The sequence below is a fragment of the Biomphalaria glabrata genome, chromosome 17 (genome assembly GCF_947242115.1).
Source record: "Biomphalaria glabrata chromosome 17, xgBioGlab47.1, whole genome shotgun sequence".
Taxonomy (NCBI): Eukaryota; Metazoa; Mollusca; class Gastropoda; family Planorbidae; genus Biomphalaria; species Biomphalaria glabrata.
This window is the reverse complement of record NC_074727.1, coordinates 13841383-13854006: the sequence shown is the minus strand read 5'-3', so window position 1 is coordinate 13854006 and position 12624 is coordinate 13841383. Positions and strand designations below refer to the sequence as shown.

Here is a 12624-nt window from a genome sequence, read left to right as displayed (position 1 = left end):
TAGACTCTATCTAGAGTAATCTAGACTAGATTTCATCTGGACATTCTTACCCCTCCATTTCAGGCATTTGTAAAAAATAAAAATCAACATCAATAATGGCGGACAATATTTAGACTTGGAGAAGTAATCTAGTCTGATCTAATAATGATCTAGATCTAGAAGCTCTAGTCTAATTAAATGTTTCTAAAAGGTTAAAGAAGCACAAAAACAAAAGTAAAGCAGATCAAATCTGAACATTAACGTTAGATCTCGACTTCTTATATGGATATTAATTTGAAATAAACAGAAGATGGCGAAGGACGCCACCTAAATTTTCCAGCCACTACAAACCAAACAAGGAATTCGGCCACTTTCGTAAATTTGTGGACGCTTACGATGAGACACTGCAGTTTTAATATTTGCAAAGCAATATTTAAATCGAACTATTATATTATTACATAAAGTAATACGTTTTAATATGCTTTCTTACCATTCCTTTCTGGCGAAAATATAAGTTTCGCCGATTTTTATCTTACAATTATACGTATTAGTATCGAAGCATGGCGCCGCCATATTCTGTTCTTAGAAGAGGAATTGTGGGACATTTACAAATAAATTGATAAATTGAAATTTATTTTATAAATAAACAGATTTTGATTATTACATTTTAAAAATTTGAGAACAAGATACGTAATTAAATCTAGATCTATATTTCAATAATAAAATTTAAAAAATTTGTATTTTCATAAAGAGAAAAAAAAGTATGATTTGAAATAGTGGATTGGATAAGGTTTTATTAAAAAAAACTATAAGTACAATTATCAGTATCGTGAATAATAATTCGATGTCGTACACATAAATAATCTACCTAGTTGAATGATTTGCTATATTGCGATATTTCCCAGAACTCCTATTGAAAATATTTTTTTGTAATAAAAAATGGTTAATATTAATTTAACACAATCCTAATAGTAGCGTTTATGCTGTAACACATGACATCGGCGCAGGGCCGCCGGCAGGGTTGTGGCCGCCTGGGTGCGAAAAAAAAATGCCGCCCCTTATTTCTGTTTCTAGAAACGGTTCTTACATTTCAGAGTCTGTTCTTATTATATTTACTTATATAGATGCAGTATGTAACATTGCATGTCTAAATAGTTGAACACTTATTGATAATCATTAAAATTCGAAATACAGGCTAAGTTTTCATTGTATAAATGTCTAATAAAAACACAACAACAGCAATAACAGCTATAGCAACAACAACAACAACAATAAGAAAAACCAACAGCAACAACAAGAACAGCAAAAACAACAACAATAACAAAAGCTACCGCAACAGCAACAACAAGACCAACAATAAACAAGATTACAAAGAGAGTTTGTGTCACACAAACTCAGAGGCGGCCCCCGTCGAAGTCGGATCCCTGTCGGATCTGCATATTCGCAAATAATATTCAAGAGGTGATTTAATTTTGATGGTCAAAAGTAATAATGTTTCAAAGATTCATTTGCCGTAAATTTAAATTTAAATTAAATAAAAAATAGTAGATTAGTAGATTAGTTTTAGTATATTATATCTTATCTTATCTTATATAATACAGACGTTACTTCAAAAAAGAAGATGATTACGTCCTACGCGTCATGCATTTAGTCATGCATATTAACCAATGACTTAAATTCTGCCAAGTCACTGGTTTTTCCTGGCTAGCTCAGGCAACCCATTCCATGCTCTAATAGCACTAGGGAAGAAGGAGTATTTGTACAAATTTGTCCTAGCATATGGGATGAGGAATGTGCCTTTATCTTTGTGTCTTTCAGAGTATTTTATTAAATTTTGTTTTTGTATTTGAAGATTATGGTTCAGTGTTTTATGTATTATAGCTACTTTACTTTTGAGCCTTCTGTCCTGAAGGCTTTCTAAATTTAGTGATTTTACTAAAGGTGTTACTCTAGTCAAATGTGAATATTCGTTTGTTATGAATCGCACTGCTCTATTTTGTGTCTGTTCTAGTTTCTTAATGTTTTCTTGAGTTGAGGGGTCCCAAACAGAGGATGCATATTCTATTATTGGCCTAACCAAGGTTAAATAACATTTTAGTTTTATGTTCTTATTTGATTTATAGAAATTTCTTTTAATAAATCCTAATGCTTTGTTTGATTTTTTTTGTAGTTTCATCAATATGTGGATTCCATGACAGTTTTTCATTTATTATAACACCTAGGTATTTTGCGTTTTTAGTCTGTGTTACTGGTTTGCCATGAATAAGATAAGTGGAATTAATTTGTTTTAGTTTTTTTGTTACTCTTAACAACTGACATTTTTCTGGGTGGAAAGACATGCTCCAATTTGATTCCCATTTCTGTAATTCATCTAATTCTCTTTGTAAAATATCTGTGTCTTGTGTTGTTTTTATTGTTCTATATATTATGCAATCGTCTGCAAATAATCTGACTTTTGTTCCTGAAGTAATGCAATTTGGTAAATCATTTATGTAAATTAAAAATAGTAGTGGACCCAAGACTGTTCCTTGAGGTACACCTGAGTTTACTGTTATCGGTGTTGATTTAGAGCCATTTATTATTACAGTTTGTTCTCTCCCTATCAGAAAGTCTTTAATCCACTGATGCAGTGGACCATTAATGCCGAAATATTTTAATTTTTTAAGCAAACTATGGTGGTGAACTTTGTCAAAAGCCTTAGAAAAATCTAGTAAGATAGCATCTATTTGTTCACTATTATCTAAACCTTTTGAAAAATCATCAATTAGTCCTATTAGTTGTGTTTCACATGATCTATATTTCCTAAAGCCATGTTGGTATGGTGTGAGGACATTATGTTTGTCTAAGTGGTTTATGATGTTGCTACATATTATGTGTTCTAGGATTTTACATGTGATGCTGGTAAGTGATACTGGTCTGTAGTTTCCTGGGTCAGATTTTTCTCCTTTTTTAAATAGGGGGGTGACATTAGCTTCTTTCCAGTCCTTTGGTACTCTGCCCTGGTTAAGTGAAGCCTGAAAGAGTATTTTGAACACTGGGGCTAGCTCATTACTTAGTTCTTTGAGTAATCTAGCTGGAATACCATCAGGTCCAGAAGCTTTATTTGGTTTGGTGTTGGCTAATAGTTTTTGAATTCCATTTTCTTGTACTACTATATCTTCTATGTTGTCTACTTGGTTCAAATTCAGTAATATGTCTTTGTCTCCTGGGGCTGAGAATGCTGATGCAAAGTATTTGTTTAGAATGTTTGCTTTAGTTTCATTATCATTATGTATTATGTTATGTTCATCTTTTAATGGCGCTACGCCTGTTGTTTCCATTTTTTTAGACTTAATGTATGACCATAGGTTTTTGTTGTTGTCTTTAGATATTACATTGTTTATGTATTCACTCTGCAGCTGTCTGCTTACTTTTTGGGTTAAGTGTTTAATTTTTATATACTTTTTGTAAACTCTTTCTGCATTAGTTTCTTTAAATTTTCTATATAGGTTTTCCTTCTGTTTACAAAGCTTCTTTAGTCTATTATTAAACCAGCATTTATTTATTTTGTTTGATGTGTATTTAGTTGGTATTTGATTTTCTATAATGCTTTTAAGATGGTTTTTAATGAAATTCCAGAGGTCATCGACTGGTTGGTTAATGTCTTTTTCTAATAAGAATGTTTGTTGAAAGTTTAATGCAGCTTGGTGTAGTTGTGTTAGGTTACATTTATTCCAGAGTAAGATTTTTCTTTTGGGTTTTATATTGGCTACTGCTTTTATCTGACTGTATATTTTTATTATCTCATGGTCTGATAGACCAGGGATAATATCATAATCAACTACTAATCCAGGTCTGTTGGTTAAGAAGAGATCTAATGTGTTGTTTAATCTAGTTGGCTTTTTAATGATTTGATCTAAACTTAGGTTGTGTAAAGTTTCTATGAAAAGCTCATTTATGTCCTTAAGGTTTTGGTGTTTATCTATGGTTAGTGTTTTCCAATTTATATCAGGTAGGTTGAAATCACCCATAATCCAAAAAACTGCATTTTTATTTGTCTCTTTAAGTGTCGTAATCTGATTACATAGTTCCTGCATGTATTCTAAACTAGAATTTGGTGGTCTGTAAATGCTGCCTATTATTAGGGATGTTGAGGTGGTATTAATTTTACAAAATGTTGATTCTATATTTTTTGAGTTAGGTAAGGTAATTTCTTCTGCTATAAGAGTGTTTTTTATTGCTAAAAGAACTCCTCCATGATTATCAGCCCTATCTTTTCTAAAAATTTCATAATTACTATTGAAAATTTCTGCATTATAAATTTCAGGATGTAGCCAAGTTTCTGTGCCTGCAATTATGTCTGGTTTCTCACATTCTAATAAAATTTCTAAATCTGCTGTTTTGTTCCTAATGCTTTGAAAATTTATTATTAAGGTTTTAAGGTATTTTGGTGTTAATTCTTTAGTAGGTTTGTTTAGTGAGGCTGTTGTATTAATTTTAGTAGATTTAGGTTTAACAGGAGTGGATCTGGCTAGTGGTTGGTGAGTTTGGTTTGGGATGGTGTTTAGGATGTTGTATGGGTTAGAAGTGTCTGCATCAAAGGAATCAAACAGTCCTGATGTAAACTGAGGTAACCCACACGGTACACAGTGCCATGATGCATCTTTGTTGCCTAAGGCATAATACACAGGTGTATTCATATGGAGACATGATTGACATGATGCATTGCAATATTGATCAAAACGTTTGGAAATGAAAATCTACACTTTTTTTTTTACACTTTAAGTTTAGAAATTGAAATTCTACATCTTAATCTAGTCTAGTTTAGTCTAAACTAGATCTAGAAATTCTAGATCTAGAATCTAGAATAATTTTAATTAGAATAAAAAAATCCAGATCTAGATATACTGTAATAAAAATCTAGATCTAGTTTAAAAAATCTAGATTAGATCTAAATCAAGATATCATTCCTTTTTTAAACGCGAGTCACATAACGAGGCTTAATAAACATTACTATACCGAGTTCTTTTTTCATTTCATTTGAAGAATTAATTCCATATAACGTCAGAGGGGAAAAAAAACACTACGTCACACGGCCTAGCTAGACTAAAAATCGCCTTCATCATTACGAGCCATTTATCGAGTGTTCATAGACTTTGGTGCACCGATCGAGTGCGTTCTTTAAGCATTTCATTTAAAGAATTCATTCCATATGACGTCAAAGAAAAAAAAACACTACGTCACACGGCCTAGCTATAATAAAAATCGCCTTCATCATTACGAGCCATTTATCGAGTGTTCATAGACATTGGTGCACCGAGTGCGTTCTTTTAGCATTTTTTTTAAAGAATTCATTCCATATGACGTCAAAAGAAAAAAAACACTACGTCACACGGCCTAGCTAGACTAAAAATCACCTTTATCAATACGAGCCATTTATCGAGTGTTCATAGACATTGGTGCACCGAGTGCGTTCTTTTAGCATTTCATTTAAAGAATTCATTCCATATGACGTCAAAGGAAAAAAAAAACACTACGTCACACGGCTTAGTTAGACTAAAATATGTTTTCATTAATACGAGCAATTTTTCGAGGGTTAATAGACATTGGTGCACCGAGTGCGTTCTTTTAACATTACATTTAAAGAGTCCATTCATATGACGTCAAAGAAAAAAAATTCCATTACCTCACAATAGGCTAGTACCGGTACCATAAAAAAATGTCTTTATTTACACGAGATATTTAATTAGGGTTCATAGACATTGGTGCACTGAGTTCTAATAGAATTTATTTAAAAAGGATCAAAGCCGCATTGTTTTTGCGTTTTGTCTGTCAGTCGGTCTGTCCGTCATCTTGATATAAAAAAAACAACAACTAAAAGTTATTAAAAATTGATTAACCTTTATTTTACGTTTCAAAACATCGCAATAATTTTTAGGAATGAACACAATTGAAAAGTTTATATAATAGATTGTTCCGGATGTTTGTGTAAATAGTAAAAGAAAAAGAGAATTTCAGATAAATGTAATACCGTTAATTAAATTTTTTGGATGGTCTCGTATAAAAATTAGATGTACTACAGCCATGTGGAGAGATTTTCATACTTTACTTTGGTGTTTGGATTCTGTTTTCTTTAAAAATCGGAACATAATATTAACGATAATTAGATTTTATAATGTTTTAGGTAGAAAGTTAAATGTACTGTAAGATAGTAGTGAGTTAAAATATTTTTCATAAAAATCCGTAAAAACATTATTTCGTAAATGAGAAGATTATTTGTTAATTAATTAGAAGAGGGAGTTCAAACAATTATTTGGCGTTAGTAGATTTTTAAATAAATTCGGAAATTTCTGGCGACGATTTGTAAGAAACAAAATCCGGAACTTTCTTTATCGATTACAAAACTTCTATGTTATGTTTTAGCAAGAAAATTAAATGTCTAAAAAGTAATTTTCGGTAATCAATTCTAGTAAATTACTTTTTTTTAAAGCCCTGAACAACCTATTGTCGATATTTTTAAAATTTGTTTAAAGATGAAAATACGGAACAATTTGATATTGATAACCAAATTATAGTGACGCATTGTCAAATAATATAAGTGTAATATTAGTAAATTATGCGATTTCAAACAATCATTAGGCATAATTCATGTTTTATAAAACAATATCCGGAACATTTTTACACTTAATGAAATGTAAGTCAGTATAGAGATTTTGATTTAGCATTAATATGCTATTTACATAAAAAACGGAACAACATATTATTGATAATGTGTTTTCGCAACGTTTAAGCATGGAAATTGAATGTAATATAAATTAGAAGAGCAAACAAACATTTGTTGGGGTTGATTAGTTTTGCACAAAAAAATCCGAATAAATCAATTTTTAGATACTTAATACTATTGAGATGTTACGGGAGGAACATTAAAGTGTAAATCTGATTTTCAATAGCTTTTAAAGTTCTAGTTTTTTTAATCTAATCGTGACGACAGACCGACCAACAGACAAAAACGCACAAAAATAATCTTCTTTTATTCGGATGGGGGCACTAAACAAAAAATAAATAAAATCTGATTTTTTTTAAAGTTTAAGGAATTGGTTTAGCACCTGATCATGTAGCGACGTTACGCTACTGCACGAAAATCGCTGCATAAAAAGTCCATTAAAAAAAATGTGCGTGATATTTACATACAAAATTCGTTATTAGCCTTTATAAACAAACAGAAATGTTTTCTTTTAATTTTAGCAGCTAGTTGACCAGAAAAAACATCTTTAACTATTATTTATATTTGATGTAAACATTTCCTGTAATTATTAAAATATATTTGACTTAGTGATACTGAAAATACACAAAGATTGTCCATCTTTGTTAGCATATTGTAACATTGCCTCCCTTACAATTACGTAATTGTTTTAGAATTGGTGTATTTTTTATGAAAAAATCGCTTGCATAATTAATTTTATAAATTAAACGGTTTGCTTTTAGAAAACCAAAAGTAGCCGTTGCACCTAAACTTTTCAAGCCGCATTTAATGATGAAATAATATTTTTCATATCTCTTCTAGTTTTCGAGATCTGAGTGTGACAGACGGACAGACAGACAGACGGACAGACGGACATTTTGCACAAACCTAATAGCGGCTCTTTCGCCTTACGGGGGCCGCTAAAAAAAAACAACAGCAACAATATCAACAACAAGAACAGCAAAAACAAAAACAGCAATAAAAGCTTGTTTTCGCTGATAGTCTTTCTTATGACATCTTAAGGAACTTAACCGAGTTTGATTTTGAAAATGATCAATTGCTACTGGCAGCCACTGGCAGTAGTCTACTGGTACAGTTAGAAACATTCGCTGTACATGACTAAATTTTAACAAGTTCGTAATCATCTTCTCTTTTGAAGTAACGTCTGTACACCCCCCCCCACTCGGCCGACCCCCCCCCCCTCCACCCCGAAGGGGGGGGGGGAGCGGACGAACTTTAGTATAGGATTCACACAATTTGTATACGAATTTATTACTTATGTTTAAAATATATACTAATTATTTATATTTCAACCTATTTTTAGATTATTTCGCCCCCCTCTAGTATGTTGGCCGATTTGGTGGGGCCGGGAGGGGGCGATGGTATCAATCCCGCCCCCCCCTAATCTTTCAAGTGGGGGGGCGGTCCAATATATTTGTAGAAATCACAGCCTGCTAACAAAATCAATTAAATATCTATATTTGTAAAATTTGCTATTGATATTTTAACCAATTTTTATATTATGTCGTTCCCTTTTTGCCGATTGGTGTGGGGGGGGGGGCGAATACCTCTACTGTCTTTCCCATCTAAACCCTTTGAGTGGGGGGGGGGGGCGGTCCGTTTTTATGGAGAAATCATAGTTTGTGAACAAAATTAGTTGAATAAATATATAAATTTTATATTATGTCGCTCCCTTTCTGGTATTTTGGCTGATTCGGTGGGATGGGGGGGGGGCGATTACATGTACTGCCTTCCCCACTCAAGCCCTCTGAGTGCTGGGGGGGGGGGCGGTCCTATTTTTGTGGAGAATCATAGTTTGTGAACAAAATTAGTTGAATATCTATATAATATAAACTACGTATTGATATGTGACCTATTGTTTATTATGTCGTACCACACTCTAATCTCAAATTGTATCATTAGTAAATTTAAATGAAAAAGGGTTGCACCAGGTGGGAAGGGCGATATATGCAATCGCATTTCCACCATCGGACAAATCAATACTTTTTCTTTTTGTATTATAGTTAAGAAATTACAAAATTTAAAAAAATCTGTCACTAATATAATTTATATATCCTATAAATTAAATTCTTATATCGAGTCGCCCCACCCCTATTCTTTAATGCCAAATGCAATCTTTAGCAGAAATTATTAAAGGAGCGAGGATTAATCATTTTCACTCTACCGCCCCTTCCCTTTCCAGACAAAGTTTATGTAATTTCACATGAATTTATCATAATTATTTTAAGAAAGACTTTGTATTGGAAAAGTTAGAATTTAAACGAAATTTTGTAGTATAAGAGTCATGATTGAGATGAGTTCTAAACCCACGTAATCTATCCCTGGTCGCCTTTTCCCAAACTTTACTCAATCTGATATTTTTCTAGTTAAATAAATTTGGGACTATAACTTACAATTTATTCTTGAATTTTCTTGAAGACTATTTATCGAATAATTTTTTTTTCAGCGGCAATCCTCAAAGCAAAAATCTAAATATGTGGGGTATTATATCTTTTCAAGGAGCAAATCGGTTTTATTTGCAATATATTATGGGCCTATAAATTCATATTAGAATATTTTTCAAGTACAACATTATTCGAAAGGTCCTTTTTTAATAGTATGAATAATGAGCTTTAGGTCAGGAGAATGCGTTTCTGCAGTGAAGAATGCAAGAAAACGCGTTTGGCGTCGAGGCTTCGCCCCGAACTCCATTGATGAATAATGAGCTGTAGATGTCAGGAGAATACGTTTCTGCTGTGAAGAATGCAAGAAAACGCTTTTGGCGTCGGACGCCCGAACTCCATTGATGAATAATTAGCTGTAGATGTCAGGAAAATACATTTCTTCAGTGAAAAAAGCAAGAAAACGCTTTTGGCGTCGGGGCTTTGCCCAGAACTCCAATTATGAATAATGAGCTGTACTTGTCAGGAGAATGCGTTTCTGCAGTGAAGAATGCAAGAAAACGCGTTTGGCGTCGAGGCTTCGCCCCGAACTCCATTGATGAATAATGAGCTTTAGAACTCCATTTATGAATAATGAACTGTAGATGTCAGGAGAATGCGTTTCTGCAGTGAAGAATGCAAGAAAACGCTTTTGGCGTCGAGGCTTCGCCCCGAACTCCATTGATGAATAATGAGCTGTAGATGTCAGGAGAATACGTTTCTGCTGTGAAGAATGCAAGAAAACGCTTTTGGCGTCGGACGCCCGAACTCCATTGATGAATAATGAGCTGTAGATGTCAGGAAAATACATTTCTTCAGTGAAAAAAGCAAGAAAACGCTTTTGGCGTCGGGGCTTCGCCCCGAACTCCATTGATGAGTATTGAGCTGTGCTTGCCAGGAGAATGCGTTTCTGCAGTGAAGTAAGCAAGAAAACGCTTTTGGCGTCGGGGCTTCGCCCCGAACCCCACAAGAGATCCTTATAGCGCTGCCCCAGTTGTTTTGTTTTTCGCCGAAGGTTCAGAAATGATATATATATATATATATATATATATATATATATATATATATATATATATATATATATATATATATATATATATATATGTGTGTGTGTGTGTGTGCGTGTGCGTGCGTGCATGCGTGCTGTACGCACGTTTATGCATAGGGTTAGGGTTTACTGGGCATTAGGGTTAGGGTTTGGAAAAAAATCGCCCCCCACACTCCAAAGTTCTGTATACGCTAGTGCGTCTGTATTAGGCCTATATAAGATAAGAAAAGATAAGTTGAGGATGAGTTATTTCTATAAATATGTTCCAGTACTTTAAAGGACCCATTTCAGATTTCAAATACATTTCTATTACTCTCATTTCTTCATAAAGTTTCTCCGTAGGCCCCCATTTACATCTGATTGGTTTTACGTTGGATCAGTTAATTCGGACTGTACAACTCGAACACATTTCTTCAAATCTTCGTTGCTGATATTTTTAACGCTACTTATTTTAAATAACATTTTTAAAATGTCTGTAGGCTTATTTTAATATCTCCGTCGGCAAGAACTTTTCTTTTGGTCTCTTTTTGAGAGCTTTTAATATGTTTTTTCAAAGGCCAACTGCTGCCACCTACTTTCCGCTTAAGGGCTTAATAGTACCCGAATCGAACTAACCATTATGGCTTCCTCTGGGCTTTTCTGAAACGACGCCTCTTTAATTCGCCCCCCTACCAAACAAAAAAAATCGCCTTTGGCATGCGATCATCCGCCATACGGGATAGGTCTCCGAAAACCATGCAGCTGTCGAATGGTAAATAGTGCTTCTACATCAAGCTTCCAACAGAAAATGGTTAATTGTAAGGTAGTCTTGTCAGAGTATGCCCATTATGGATCGAAGGTACCTTTGATGCGTTCGAGGAGCCTTGGATGCCTCATATAGAGTACCAAAGTCTATATCAGACTATGGCGCCTCTAAGAACTGCCGTCGGCCTCGTCTTATTAACTAAAAAAAGCTGACATACATAGCCTATTAACCGGTGGACAAGTGTGGGTGAACAAACACACAATTAAACATTGCACTTTATTCAGAAGAAATAAAGAAACTAATCGTGAATAAAATAAATGAAAAATGGACAAGCTCTCATACGAATCACAAGAAAGACGACGCCTATTATAAGCTATCCCGACAAGATCAACATCTAATCCTTCGCCACAGAACCTGACACAAATAGAGAGGCAACATATGTTCCGGAAGCTCACTAGTGAAATCTGTCCATGTGGAGTGTCACAAGAGAATGATGACCATGTCCTTTAAAACTGCAATATTTTTCAAGAGGCCCGAACAAGGCACTGCCCCCATAACACCCCTATAGAAAAAAAATATATGGATTTCCCTGATTTGGAAACCACTGCACAGTTCATTTCATACATTGGTCTAGTCTCTCGAACGCTCCAATATAATAATGAGAAATAGGAAGAAGAAGATCGCTAGGTCTGAAAGGAGAACCCTTTCTGGGAAGATAAACATGATTACGGTTACCTTTTGGAATAAAGTCAGCGCCAGAGATGTATAATAAAATCATGGATGAAATGCTTCAAGGTATTGAAGGTGCATATGTCATCATAGACAACATTCTAGTAGCTGATAGAGGTTTATAGCACCAAGAGCTCATTTTGAAACAAGTCACAGAAAGAGCAACATAGTACTATCTGAAGCTGAACTATGACAAGTGCAAGATAAGGCAAAACAGTACCTTATAAGAGTCATCTCTTGTCAGGGAAAGGTTTAGAACCAGATCCAATAAAGATAAACCCACTTATTGACGGGCCAGATCCTCAAGACAAAGATGGAATCAGATTTAAAAAAAAAATTCCTTATACAGTACCTAGCGAAATTTATTCCTAATCTAAGTCAAGCAGATGCTATAATACGAAAGCTTCTAAATGATGATGTAGAGTTCTGTTGATGGTCTATTTTGTTGATGATTCTGTATGTTAATGGTGCATGCGAGTTCATAGAAGACACAACAACAGAATGAATACAGATTATACTTGATAATGCAGGCTGATAACTTCAACAATTTAATGAACAATAAAAAGGGCACAGTCCTCTGTCGTCGCTAGCCTAGCGTCGTCCTCTAAGGCGTATTGTCCGTTATTCTTCTAGTTCGTCATCCTTCTCTTTTATTACTCGTCACGTCACTATGGAAAAATGCGATTAACCTCAACTTCTACGCATCTTGTGTCATTACAGTTCCATGGAATAAATAAGCAAAATAAGAGCTTCTAAGAATTGAAACAACTTTATAATTTTTTTTCAGTTTTGGCACATTAAGATGTCGATAAGAACCTAGAGGTCGAATGTGATGCAAGTATAGATGAACTAGCAGCAGTGTTACTCCAGGAAGGTTGTTTAATTGCATACGCATCAAGAGCTCTCACAGACTCAGAAAAAAAATATCCGCTGAAATCGCACAAACAAATTTCACTGCTGC

At 34.0% G+C, this 12624-nt stretch overlaps 1 protein-coding gene across 5 annotated transcripts in view; it reads right to left on the bottom strand.

Annotated features, from left to right (window-relative positions):
* The window catches only part of LOC106066682 (uncharacterized), a 29635-nt gene extending 29061 nt beyond the window's left edge, over window positions 1-574 (bottom strand). For 4 of the 5 annotated variants that reach the window (XR_008775507.1, XM_056014912.1, XM_056014914.1 and 1 more), the window contains exon 1: window positions 470-567. The gene's annotated coding sequence lies outside the window, so the exon portion shown is untranslated. Of the gene's footprint in view, window positions 1-469 lie in introns of all 5 variants that reach the window. The other variant, XM_056014913.1, reaches the window with a different exon arrangement.
* Between the last annotated feature and the right edge of the window lie 12050 nt (window positions 575-12624).